Raw genomic sequence first — 13,798 nt, forward strand, 5'->3', positions numbered from 1 at the left:
ATATTTTTCTTATGCTTTTGCATTGGAATGCCAACTTAGCTGGATGTCAAATTCTAGATTTGTTTCTTTCAATTCTTTAAAATAACACTTCTCATGTGGTTTGAGGAGAAATCTGGTATCAATGATTCTTGTTCCCTTACAGGTGATCTGTTCTTTCTCTACGGAACTTTCTCTTTCTGGAAAGTTTGCTTTTGATGCAGGCTGGCCAGGCCCAAGGACCTGGGGGGCCCTCAGGACCGGCTTCGTGCAGGATGGAAATCAAATGCGAGCGGAGAGGAAGGGAGGAAGTGACAGCAGAGTTTGTTGAAGACAGAGAGCGTAGGGGCGCCGGTGTGTCTCAGTTGGTTAATCGTCCAACTCTTGGTTTCAGCTCAGGTCATGATCGCACAGTTTGTGAGTTCAAACCCCACATCAGGCTCCATGCTTACAGGATGGAGGCTGCTTGGGATTTTCTCTCTCTCCTTTCTCTCTCCCTTCCCCCGCTCATACACACACACACACACACACTCTCTCTCTCTCTCTCTCTCTCTCTCTCTCTCAAATAAATAAACATAAAATAAAATAAAATAAACACTTAAAAAAAAGACAAAGAGTGTAGATATGACAGAGTGTCCAGAAGACTTGGAAAGGAAAAGGAGTGTGAGTGTCTTGGAGTTTGGGGCTGTCGTTGAGGGTGGTGGCCTGGCATACAGCCCTCTCAACACTAGGAACTGGGCGAACCAGGGCCAGGGCTCAGGTGTCCTCCATAAGCTGCTTAGGCCCTGGAGTCAGGGGTCTTGGACAATGTTTGTGAGGACATTGTCCACCCGGCCACTTCTTAGATGTCACCTGCTGTGCTGGAAGACTCCAGAGAAGTCCCTAAGTCCCAGAACTTCTCAAGGACATTCGTTACCTGCACGAGAAGGCGTGTGTAGGGTGGGGGTGCAGGTGCTAACAAGAATAGAAGTGGGAAAAGGAGCGAGAAAGCGGGTTTTCACGGAGTCTCTTACTGTTCCTGTCTCGCGTCGATACTCTGAATTTCATTGGTGTGTGAACTGAGTGTGGTTATTTCCTTGCAGACCTTTAGCCTGAAGCCCTTCGTCTTCCTTTAATTCTGGGACCTTTGGCTTCCTCGTTTCCTCACGTACTTCGTCTCCATTCTCCTTTTCCTCCGGTCTGGGACTCATAGCATCGACACGCAGGCTCCCCTGCGTCGCGTCTCTGTTCTCCCGTGTTTCCTCCAGGAGAGCTCTCCATCGACCTCTCAACACACGAATCTGCTCTTCAGCTGGGCCCACCGCCTGTTTCCAGTTCTGGTCATCAGAACAGGGACAAAAGCCAGCACTTCCAGAGCACTGAGTCTATACCAAGCACTGTTCTGGATGCCTCACATACATTAATATATTTAACCCTCATAACAGCCCAGTGAGATAAGTGTTGTTATCATCCTCATTTTAGAAGAGGAAGTGAAGCACAGAGAAGTTAGGTAACCTGTCCAATGTCACACAGCTGGGAAGCAGCAGGGCAGGGATTGGCACCAAGGCACCGGGGTCTGAACTCAGCCACTCTGCGGCCTTGCTCATTCTCCGTTTTGTATTACTTCTTTCAACACGCCTAACATCGATTTTCTTTCCTAACTTTTTGTTTTGAAGCAATTTGATTTATAGGGAAAAAATGCAAGAATAGTAGAGTTTCTCAACCTCCCTCACCCAGATTGCCCTGTTGGCAGCATCCCGGGTAACCATAGTACCTTGATCAAGACCAGGGAATGAACACTGTTGTAACACTACTAACCAAACGAAAGACCTTATTCAAAGTCCACACGCTTCTTCACTAAGGTCCTTTTTCTGTCCCAGAGTACCGTGTTGCACTGAATGACCAGCTCCTCTGTCCTTCCTTGTTTTTCATGATCCAAATACATGTGTAGGGTGACCCCCAGTTGCCGGAGACCAGCTCCAGCAACCAGGGGCTCCCAAAGGAAGAACAGCGTCGGTGAAAATAAAACAAAACTAAAATAAAAAACTAGAAAATACAAAACTAAAATAAAAACTAAAACTAAAATAAAAAACTAAAATAAAAACAAAAAATAAAAATGGACACAGACGACAGCAGTGTGTTGACCTGGCCGATGTATTGCAGTAAACGTGGCCTTGTATATGCTAGTGATTTCCTTATAGCACACGTCATCTATGTTTTTCTAACATTACCTAATTTTGAAAATGTTCCTACGTGTAAACAACCTTTAAGAAATGACACGGTGATTTTCCCCTAACTTTCCCACATACCCTTTGATTATAGATTAATTTCTTACATTATTCCATTATGCATCTGCGTTTATCTATAATCCAGAAAGCATTTGCTTTGCTGTTCTCGTGAAAGGCCCTCCATTTCTCAACGCCTCAAGTGGAACAGTTACAGGGACATGACCTCCTAACCACGTGAGGCCAGAAGAACAATGTGTTTGCCTCCGTCTGAGGTGCCAGAAAGGGGCTGAAAAAGCCTTAGAAACCCATGCCTCATACATTCTCAGAGAGACAATGCACCTAGGAACCAATGAACCGACTAGGTTCAGTCATCATCTGGAATGCCTCCTGGGGGCCAGGTGGGCCTAGGGATTGGAGTCACCTGTGCCCAGAGATACACTCCTCAGTTGCCAGAGTGAGGCTTTCTATGTCTCTCCTTTACAGACCCTCTTTGCTGGCAAAGGCGCGAGGCTATCCTTCCTGTAAGTAGAGGAGTCTCCATAGGGGATGGCAAGGGCTAAACGTAAGGCCGCACGATTTCTTGCGGAAACTTATTTTCTTCCCTAATGGTTCTTTTCCCAGGGGGCCTGCCGAGGGCAATTCCCCAACAGACAATACCCCAGGTACTTTAATAAGGCCAAATTACCTAAAAGCGGGAGTACAAGAAGCTTCCCTGTCGGCGGGCCGCCCTGCAGTCACCAATCCGTCCACAGCACGGGCCCTGCCACTCAGGCTGGGACAGCTCGGCTTCCAGCACCCAGTTACTCTGTACAATACTTCTCAACTGGCGTTTGTGTGGTTTCTTATGTTTGGGATGAGTGTGTGCATTCTTGGCAACAGTCCTACAGAAATGATGCTGAGATGTTCTCATCAGACCACGGAGATCACGATACTGATGTTTCACTACTAGCGATGTTGACCTTGACCCCCCGTTAAGGTGTGTCTGCTGGGTATCTCCACGTAAGGTTACTATATTTCCTATGTGTGTAATTAATATGTTGAAGAGATACTTTAAGACCATGAAAATCACATTTCTTCCCAACTCTCACCCACAATTGAAGCATCCACATCCACCGGTGGTTCAGGCCAACAACTCTCATTGTGGGGTGTACTCAGTTGGTGATTTTCTGTTTTCGTCTTTCCTTCTCCATTTATTGATTGGATTTGTGCCGTAAGGATGAGCTTTCCCTAACCTTTCACTTGTTGATTTAATCAAGTACCTATCTAGGTTAGTGAGGATGTACAGATATAGATTTTATTCTCTGGCTTACAATTCAATATTTTCATTGTGTTTTTGCTGAACTTACTCAGCTTTTGCTGTAAGGAGCTCCTTCAGGCTGGCACCTGTTTTCTTCCAACAGCCCCTCTTTGGTTTTGTCTGTGGCTTGGGGCACTCCTTCTCGCCTGCCTTTCAATCAGCCATTTCTCCAGGCTCCCTGGTTCCTTCGGGAGGATGGTTCCATCCCTGGTCTTGGGAACCAAAAAGTCCCCATCCTGCCCCAGCTGCTCTGTTTTCAAATGGATTATCTCCCGAGAGAAGTGGATTGATAAAAGGACCAAAAGTCGGGAGGGAGGCCACCTGCCTGACTGGACTTGTGGCCAGAGCTGAGCGCTTGGAAAGGACTTTGGAGCAAGACTGAAAACAGAAGTCCATCAAACTTTGAGCCCTACAGCTGCAGCAGCTCCAAGGCCAGAAACCCCAACAACACCTGCGCCTCCCAGGGCGCCTTCTGGGGCTCCACCGTCAAAATGCTGGCCCAGAAATCGATGCCTGCTTGGTAATCAGCTGGGACGCTGGAAAACAGATCCTCAAAGGGTTTCTGAAAACATTTCAACACCAACACCAACTCCTACTTTTGAAGGAGGGCCCCTGCCCAAGCCGTGTAGAGCAAGGCCAACAGGCCCACAGCCACCACTGAGCTCAAAGCACACAGGCTCATTAAGTGACCATCAGCCCTATTACATCGGACCCATTACAGCCAAGCACAGTTCTTAAGATTACCATACAAGGGAGCATTCCATAGGCCCTCACACTCCTTCACTCTGCCCCTATAACTATGTCTAGGCCATGTCTTTGAAATATAAACCTCAAGGAGATCATTATTATCAGAAGGTGAACAAAAGCAGGAAACTTTATTTGGAACTTGGGCAAATTAAAAATGTTAAGTGTTTTTTCCAAAATATTAATAAAAGGCTTTAGCCATCTGAGCAGGTGACCATAACTTATTCCATCTGCCAGAAACACAATTTGCATAAAAAAATGTATTATAGCCAGTGAGTTTTGTATTATTGTACCTGATTCATGGCTACAATTTTGGAATGGAGGGGCGCTCAGGTGGCTCAGTCTGTTAAGTGTCTGATTCTTGATTTGGGCTCAGGTCATGATCTCACAGTTCATGAGACAGAGCCTCATGTCGGGCTCTGCGCTGACAGTGTGGAGCTGGCTTGGGATTCTCTCTCTCCCTCTCTCTCTCACTCAAAATAAATAAATAAGCGATAAGATGAGAAAAGATGAGATGAGATGAGACGAGACGAGATAAGATAAGAAACTTTTGGAACGGAAGCTGTCAAGTCCTGTGTGTATCTGTCTTTATACGTGTATGTTGCAGTTGCCTGGTATTTTTCTACCTCTAGATGATATCGCCAAGATTAATTTAAAAGAGATCTATTTAATTGGCTTAAAGAAAATTAAGTACTTATATAAATTAAGTATTCCTAAAATTCTCAGGTATATAATAGAAACTAACCCAAACGCTTTTCAGGTTCATGATCTGGAAAAATACTCAGTAGTGAAGCTAACTTAAGTTTGTTGGAGGCTGGCTGGTCCCAGGACCCAGAGGGGGGTCCACAGGACCAGCCAGGAGGGTCTCCGGCCTCTCTCAGGATAGAAATTAAACATGAGCCAAGAGGAAGTGAGAGCACAGTTTATTAAAGACACAAAAGAGTCTGGGAGACTCAGAAAGGAGAGGAGAGGGAGTCTCACCTTCGCTTGGGGCCTGGGGCACATGTCTTCTCAGTAACCCAGGAACAAAGATGAGCATCTAGGCATACTCCATAAGTCACTGGTGCCCTGGAGCCAGGGCTCTGGGTGCGTCGGTGGTCTTGGGAGAACGTTCCTGACACCTGCCTGGTCCCTCCTTAAGTGTTACCTGTTGTGCTGGAAGATTCCAAGGAGGTCACTACCTCCCTGACCTTCACGAGGGTACACGTTACCTGTATGAGAAGTTGTGTGTAGGGCCGGGGTACAGGTCCTAGAAAGAATAAAAGGGGGAAAGGGAGCAAAAATGAAGTTTTTCATGGGGTCCCTTCAGCTCCCCTGTGTCAGACATGTCTTCTGAACGATCAGCATTGAACGTGATGTAGACACACAACTTTCACTCCACCTGGGCTCGTTGGTCCCTAAGTGCAGGGCAGCTCTGTTACATTTGTCAGCAAGAAAAATAACTCAGGATGATGAAATTTTTGTAGGTAATCTGAACATAATTGTTGAGAACCCATGGATTAAATAGATGTAAGCGGGATAAAAGTTTTAAATAATTTCCCCAAAGCTTTTGGTAACCGGAAACCTTAAAGTTTTGCTAAGTTAAGTTAAATGATGGATAGTGACTGAATATCTAGATCATTTCCAAATAAAATAAAATATTGAAACGTTAGTTACTGAATATAGGTTTGTCCAATTTGGGTTCCTGTTACAGAGAATCTAACGATATTGGGTCCGTTAGTGTGCGTGTTTGCGCCACACTGGAAATAACACCAATGCAGGACTGTCCTCTTGAAAACATGCCCATAAACTCGCCCATCTGCCGAACCCTCACATCGCAATCACTGGTTCCTTGTTTTCACCAAAAATTAGGGCTCCTAAGGGTTCAACATTCTAATTAACATCTGTGATTAAAACTGCTACAAATAAGGGAAACATCTCCATATGCAGGGAAAATGGGATGTGCATTTTTGGTAAAAGAACACATGAGGAGGGGCGCCTGGGGAGCTCAGCCAGCTGAGTGCCTGACTTCGGCTCAGGTCATGGTCTCACGGTTCATGGGTTTAACCCCCACAGGCTCTGTGCTGACAGTGTGGAGCCTGCTTGGGATTCTCTGTCTCCCTCCCTCTCTCTCTGCCCCTCCCCAGCCCCAACTCTCTCTCTCTCTCTCTCAAAGATAAATAAATAAATATTTAAAAATAATAATAATAATAATAATAAGTGAAATGGACAGAAAGTTGTAAAAGGTCTGTTGAAAAGGAATTTTGTGAGAGGAATTTTATGTGTGATGAACTGGAAGAGATTGAATGAATTTGTCCTCAGGGTTTGAAAAACAGCTTTAAGATCCATAGTATACTTCTGTAATTATGTAAACCTGGGACATAATTTTCTTTCATCTGCCAAAAGGCATCAGTCTGCTCCTCATAAGAGATTGTGAAATGGTTCCCTCTAGTTTTCCAAATTATTTGCAGAGAAAACAAGGATTCTATCTTTTGCCAAAATAATGTCCCATGTGTCAGCCCTTTGCTCACTAGAGGAGACCTAGTCCTCTGGATATGGAGAGGGGTAAGTCTTGGGGCACCTGGGTGGCTCAGTCGGTTGGGCATCTGACTTTGGCTCGGGTCATGATTTCACGGTTCATGATTTGGAGCCCCGTGACAGGCTCTGTGCCGACAGCTCGGAGCCTCGAGCCTGCTTTGGATTCTGGGTCTCCCTCTCTCTCTGCGCCTCCCCTGCTCACGCTCTATCTCTCAAAACTAAATCAATGTTTAAAAAAAATTTTTTTAAGGGAGCTAAGTCTTGCTCAGGACTACGGAAGCTTCTGTGCTTGCCTGGGAAGCCTTACTCACTTTGGTTAGAGGGACAGCTAAACACTGTTTCACAGCGACCTGTGATCTTATTTGACTGTTTGAAGATCTTTTGATCTTTTTGACAAACTTTCCCAAATGCAAATTCTACGTGATGTCTTTTCGACCTTGAACTAACTTTGAGTTTTACCAGAGGGTCCCGGAAATATCTTAAGATGTGTTTTCTTTCCTTATTAAAGGGAGATCTTATACTAATTCAGCTCATCTGATACGTTAAAATCCACAGGAAGCATTGTCAAATAAATCCTAAACCTTCTTTACGTTATGTCTGTGTAGGTATACGTTACAAATGTTCCGGAAATTATGTGAAATTTCTGGAAACCTGACCTGTCCCGATTTAATGCCATCGGTCATAATTTTAAAACGTATGTCACGGAAATAGTCCCCCTTGTCAGCTCCACCACAGCGAGCTCCCGCCAGATATTACCAATGGGCGTTTAAGCCGTTCATCACCTGCAGACAGCTGCTGCTCGACTGCCATGCTTTTGCAGCCCGCAGGATCTAGAAGAAATTCACAGAACAGACTCTGGCGAGTGCTCTGGAGTACGTGTCCCCGAGGACTCCAGGATCGCACGGCTGAACTGGCTTTCAGCACACTATTTCTCGGAAGCTACCTATGATTATAGCAATTCAGCAAAATCTTTGTGAACAAAGCTAAAACAGTGACTTTTTCTCCCTACGCAATCCCTCCAGAATTCAGACACTCTTGACTACTTTTCCTTGTGGCAATACACGTACTTAGTTGCATACATGCAATAGCCATCTGTTGTCCTTGTAGATGGCCCGCTGCCTCCATGGCTAAGGTCCTACTGGAAAGGGTCATTCCTTCCTGCCCCCGCCCGTTGAACCTCATGGTTCCCAGGGAGCCCACTCTGCTAGTTGGATTCTTTGACCAATTTGTGCTGCTTGTTCACCCTCACAACACCCTCACTGTGCAAGACACCCTCATCCTCAGGGCTAATCAAACACACTAATGGCAGCATTTAGACTCAGCTGGCAAAATTCATAGAGAGCCTCCAAATATCCTGGCCAGAGGCACGATCACTAGTCCTGAATGTCAGGGTTATCCCTTTTGGAACTCAGAGTCTCTCACCCTTTGAGATACCCCAGGACACCCAGTGCACCTGGTTCCGGCTTCTTCAGACCCACAGCTAATAAAGGGAGATATGCTTTAACATTGGACGGTCTTAATTGCTTCTATTAGAAATAACCATGTTTTTTTTAATCTTTATTTTTGATAGAGAGACAGAGCATGAGCAGGGGAGGGGTAGAGAGAGAGAGAGAGAGAGAGAGAGACCCAGAATCCAAAGCAGGCTCCAGGCTCCAAGCCGTCAGCACAGAGCCCGACGCAGGCCTCGAACTCACAGACCGCGAGATCATGAGCTGGGCCGAAGTCAGATGGTCAACCGACTGAGCCACCCAGACGCCCCAAAATAATCATGTTTTGAGAGAGCAATCTTTTTACAGAGATGAAGACCTTAAGCCTCACATCTTACAACCCAGAGATTCTTCTACCAGAAAACACAGCTGCCTGCTAGAAGACTCTGCAACCTCACTGGAAAGGCCCCTGTCAGGCACCACCAGCCAAATTCCAGGCAATAGACTCCAGGCCCACATGACGCACTGAAGACAGCACCGAACCCTGACTGGCCCTGACAGGCCACACCACCTGGTGGCCTGCGAGTAAAGACTTCCCGGAGTTGAAGCAGGCAGCACCTCATGACGCACTTCCCCCAGGTGACCGACCAGGAGTATGTACCCTTTCTTGCTTTGGCTCCTCGTTTTATTTTCTCTCTCTTTTGGGGGCAAGACAGGGCTCCTATCCACGTTTCCTAATCTATTACAAAAAGGGAAAACCTTTCTTACTGGTGGATCTGTCACCAGAAACTCCTATGTGTTCACAAAGTCTGAGACCTCTTGTTCTTACTTGCAACTAATTTCTCTTTAGTCCCAAAGGCCGCTGCTGATTATCCACATAAGCCCACGGATGTTCCCTGCAGGCGAGACTAGGCCCAGGAAGACCTTGGACACCTTGGTCCAGCTTCACCCCGATCACAGCCTCGTGGCTCAGCCGAGTCCCTGCATCTTTGCCCATCAGATAGCTTCCTGATCTAAGTGTGATCTCTCTGCCCACACGCAACAGACATACAAATGAGTTTTCACATCTTTGCAAGGTTTTTAGAAAAGACACCTTTAGGAAGAGATGGCCTCACAGAGTGTCATCCGGACTCCCCTGACCCATAGCTTGGAAGGATCAATCAGGAAATTGTGGCTAATGAACCTATCAATAACCAGGAGTCCTCAGCGCTCCCCCTGGTTTTGGTTTCGTGTGTGGCGGACAGTGGCATACGAATTTTAAGACAGCTGGCAAGTTGGAGGTCAATAGTTATTAGGCCATTTAACGGTCCCTGCTAACAGCTATAACAAACGAGAAGCTTCCCATTGGCTTACCGCACTTAGGTGGAGGCATACCTGATTCAGTGTTGGCCTCCAGCGGGAGTGTCTTTCTTCCGTGGCTGGAACAGTGCTGATGAACACGTGGTCAGAAATCTCTCCCTGACATTGGAAGAACCGGCCAGCTCCACGGCCACAGCAGCGGCAGCCCAGCGGCCAAAGTACTTTTGGACGGCCACATAGCCTCGATTAGGATCTGCTCAATGAGCAAGGTGTTTGTGCGATAGCGAGTTCCACCCGCTGCAGGATAAATGCCTCTGGAGAAGTGGAAATTCACAGTCAGGGAACAACCGATCTCCCCGACGTTTCGTGGTCTTGATCTATTTAGCTGCCCGCCTTCCGGTCTGGGCCCCTCCTTTAGAATCACCCTGCAAACAGGATCCGTCGCGTTACTTTTAATTCTGCTTTGCATAACTATTTTTGAACTTCGTACCTGCCGCCCGTCAAGCCTCTGCAAACAGGGCCGTGGCCGCACTCTGCACCCGGTCCTAAGGGTCGACCTGCTGCCAGCACGTGCACTGCCCCTTTGCAGACCTAAGTTCGGTCTGCAGCAGAACTGACCTACTGTCCTTGAGACCTGCAGACCGCAGGCCTCGAGGAGTGAAGGCCCAGACTCTCCCGGAAGAGAAGGCCTGACCACATTTGGAAACAGCTGCCGCAGACGCCAGCCAGTCTGCCCGGGGTCATGTCCACACACGACTGCGGGCTGGGCACCTGCTTCTCCTGCACCCAGCCCCCCTCCCTCTTCCCACGCCCTCACCTGGACGGGGAAGATGGTCTTTGGGCCTTTAGTCCGTCCTCTTCCCAGGTCGCCAGCTTCCTGAATAAAGCAACCTTTCCTTCCACACATCACTTCTCTCTCGAGTGCTCATTGTCAAGCGGTGAGCAGCTGAACCTCACTGAGTTCGGAACCGGTTCTCTGTCCGGTAACAGGGCGACGCTGTCTCAGTGTTTGTGGGGGCAATGTCCATAGACTGCAGGGTCCACAGTCTCCAGCCTGTGCACCCGTCCTCTGACAGGGCACAGGGCTTCCCAACCACCCAGGGATAAAACCACTAAATGCAGAAAAGTTGATCTGATTAACGATGCTTTCAAGAAAGATCTTGATGGGGCACCTGGGGGGCTCAGTCGGTTGAGCGTCTGACTTCGGCTCAGGTCCTGATCTCACAGTTTGTGAGTTTGAGCCCTGCGTTGGGCTCTGTGTTGACAGCCCGGAGCCTGGATCCTGCTTTGGATTCTGTGTCCCTCTCGCTCTCTGCCCCTCCCCCACTCACACTCTCACTCACTCTCTCTCGAAAATAAAATGAAACGTTAAAAAAAATTAAAAAAAAGAAAGAGCTTGATCAAAAGGGAGAAATGTTAAATAAAGGAAACCTCATTTCTTGTGTGTGATAGTGATTTTTTTAATTTAATTTTTTTTTTAATTTACATCCAAGTTAGCATACAGTTCAACAATGATTTCCGGGGTAGATTCCTTTAGCCCATCCCCCCTCCCACAACCCCTCCAGTAACCCTCAGTTTGTTCTCATTATTTATGAGTCTCTTCTGTTTTGTCCCCTTCCCTGTTTTGATATTCTTTTTGTTTCCCTTCTCTTATGTTCATCTGTTTTGTCTCTTAAAGTCCTCATATGAGTGAAGTCATGTGATTTTTGTCTTTCTCTGACTAATTTCACTTAGCATAATACCCTCCAGTTCCATCCATGTAGTTGCAAATGGCAAGATTTCATTCTTTTTGGTTGCCCAGTAATACTCCATTGTATATATAGACCACATCTTCTTTATCCATTCATCCGTTGATGGACATTTGGGCTCTTTCCATACTTTGGCTATTGTCGATAGCGCTGCTATAAACATTGGGGTGCCTGTGTCCCTTTGAAACAGCACACCTGTATCCCTTGGATAAATGCCTAGTAGTGCGATTGCTTGGTCATAGGGTAGTTCTATTCTTAGTGTTTTGAGGAACCTCCATACTGTTTTCCAGAGTGGCTGCACCAGCTTTCATTCTCAAAGGAAACGTCATTTAAAATGGAGTCGAGTGGCACCTGGGTGGCTCCGTCGGTTAAGCGCTGACTTCAGCTCAGGTCATGATCTCGCGGTTCGTGGGTTCGAGCACCGTGTCGGGCTCTGTGTTGACCACTCAGAGCCTGGAGCCTGCTTTGGATTCTGTGTCTCCCTCTCTCTCTCTGCCCCTCCCCCACTTGTGCTCCGTTTCTGTCTCTCAAAAATAAATAAACATTAAAAAAAATTTCTTTTTAATAAAATGGAGTCAAGGAGCCCAGAAGGGGGGCCGCTCATGCCCACCCCTCCATGCTGCAGCCTGCGAGACGGCGCAGGAGGAAGATAATCCTGACAGGAGAGAACGTTTCTCACACCGGGTCCGCGTCTTGCCTTTAGAAAAAGCCGGAAGGTCTCGCTGCACCCAAAAACCACACACTGACCTCCACCCAGAGCCACCAGACACTGCGCAACCTGGGGCTCGTGTTCCCCTCCAGTAACCGTCTGCCCACAGCAGCCCTGCCTGATTTGCCCTGAGCCCTGATGGCAGCGGACTTCCCTTCACTCTCGGACCTGCCTGCGGTTCGCCACAGCCCTCATGCCCCAGGTCACAATTCCTCTGCTTTACCAAATGAAGTCCTTTTGCTAAAATAACTGTCTATTTTATTTTTAAGATTGACAAGCACAAGCCCAATATTCAAATTCGGTTCCTTACAGTCCTTCCCTCCTGCTCAGGGCTCGTATCTTTAATTATGTGAGTCGCGCTTTCTTTTTGATGTTATGGGTCGATGTCACACACTGACTCAACCGGGTGCTGTTTAAAGTCCCCTCCACTGTGGCCATTCCCTGGGGATCCTCCAGCCCTGTGGCAGCTTCCATCCAACCCCCCCAATCTGCCAAGGCAGGTGCAGAAGTGGGGGCTCAGGTTGGAGGGGGTGTCCTTCTGGCGTCGGCCTCTCCACACCAGAGAGCTGGGGAACAACAGAGTCACAGCACACAGTGAGGCCGCACACACGGTGTGGCTTTCCATGACGTCAGCTCCGTTCGGTCCTAAAGCGGGTTCAGGATGCCAAACTCAGTGACATATTCCACCGCGTGCTTAACTTGGCTTCTTATGCAGCGCACGGAGCAGAACATAAGTCACACGACACAGAAACACCAAGGGTGGGAAGTCAGTCTGTGGGTGTGAAGCCGAGATCCGGCCACAGTCGGGTCCGGATCAGCTCTCGGCACCCACCACGTGTTACGATCAGGCTGCAGAGGGTCTAGTTCTGTTCGGAGATCCATCGGGCAGACCCTTCGGCAGCAGCCGCCTCTTTGAAGTGGTCAGACATAGAGGGGTTGTGTCTGAAGAGCCTGACAGTTTGCTGCAAAAACCATTCCTTTTTTAGGGGCACCTGGGTGGCTCAGTGGGTTAAGTGGCCGACTTCAGCTCAGGTCATGAACTCGCAGCCCGTGAGTTCGAGTCCCACGTCAGGCCCTGTGCTGACAGCTCAGAGCCTGGAGTCTGCTTCGGATTCTGTGTCTCCCTCTCTGTGCCCCTCCCTCTCTCACACTCTGTGTCTGTCTCTCAAAAATAAAACAAATAAACATTAAAAGAAATTTTTTTAATTGTTCCTTTTTTAAAGGGATCTAATCAGTCTTGGGCCCCTGCAGACCCCCTCTGGTCCTGCTGGCGGTCAGTTCTGGGGCGTCATCAGCTGGTGCTGGTCTCACAGCTGCGGTGACCTAACTACTTGCATCATTGTTGGACACGGGCCCCTGCTTGACACGAGTGACTCCATCTTGCTCTCTACAAACACCTTGCACTGTTTCACCATCTGAACCAAGCGTGGCGTTTTCTTCTCTGTCCCTTTCTCCCTGGGCTGCCCCCAGTCTCTCTGCTCCTGGGGAGCCCCGGGTCTTCCCCCCAGAAGACCTCTGGGAAGCAGCGTGATCTGCTTCTTACTCTGTGTGGGTGCAGGCCTGGTCATGTCAAAATCCTGCTCCTCTGTGCCCTTTTCAAGGAGAGAGACTGTGGGTGTTTGCTGAAGCTGAAAGCTGCCCCCTCCGCTGGACGCCCAGAAACCGGTGCCGCCCTCCCCACCCCTCCTCAGGCCTCCAGAGGGCAGAGCCACAGAGACAAGGGGAAAGACTTCAAAGCAAACACACAAACAACTGTTGCAATGGTTGACGCTGATCCTGGAGCCAGTACCCAAGTCTCACGGCAGCCGGAAGCCAGTAGACAAAGGTTCCCTGTGTCTGAGCAGGTTCTGAGGGGCAGGAATCCATCCCAGCAG

At 48.1% G+C, this 13,798-nt stretch overlaps 1 long non-coding RNA gene across 1 annotated transcript; it reads right to left on the reverse strand.

The window, feature by feature from the left end:
- Positions 1-5,131: 5,131 nt before the first annotated feature.
- LOC113596795 (uncharacterized) lies at positions 5,132-10,459 on the reverse strand. Its single transcript, XR_008290206.1, has 3 exons — positions 10,285-10,459; positions 9,543-9,892; positions 5,132-5,473 (listed from the first exon to the last, which is right to left on the reverse strand). It is a non-coding gene; the product is annotated as an uncharacterized LOC113596795 (long non-coding RNA).
- Between the last annotated feature and the right edge of the window lie 3,339 nt (positions 10,460-13,798).

Source organism: Acinonyx jubatus, chromosome D1 (assembly GCF_027475565.1).
Source record: "Acinonyx jubatus isolate Ajub_Pintada_27869175 chromosome D1, VMU_Ajub_asm_v1.0, whole genome shotgun sequence".
Classification (NCBI taxonomy): Eukaryota; Metazoa; Chordata; class Mammalia; order Carnivora; family Felidae; genus Acinonyx; species Acinonyx jubatus.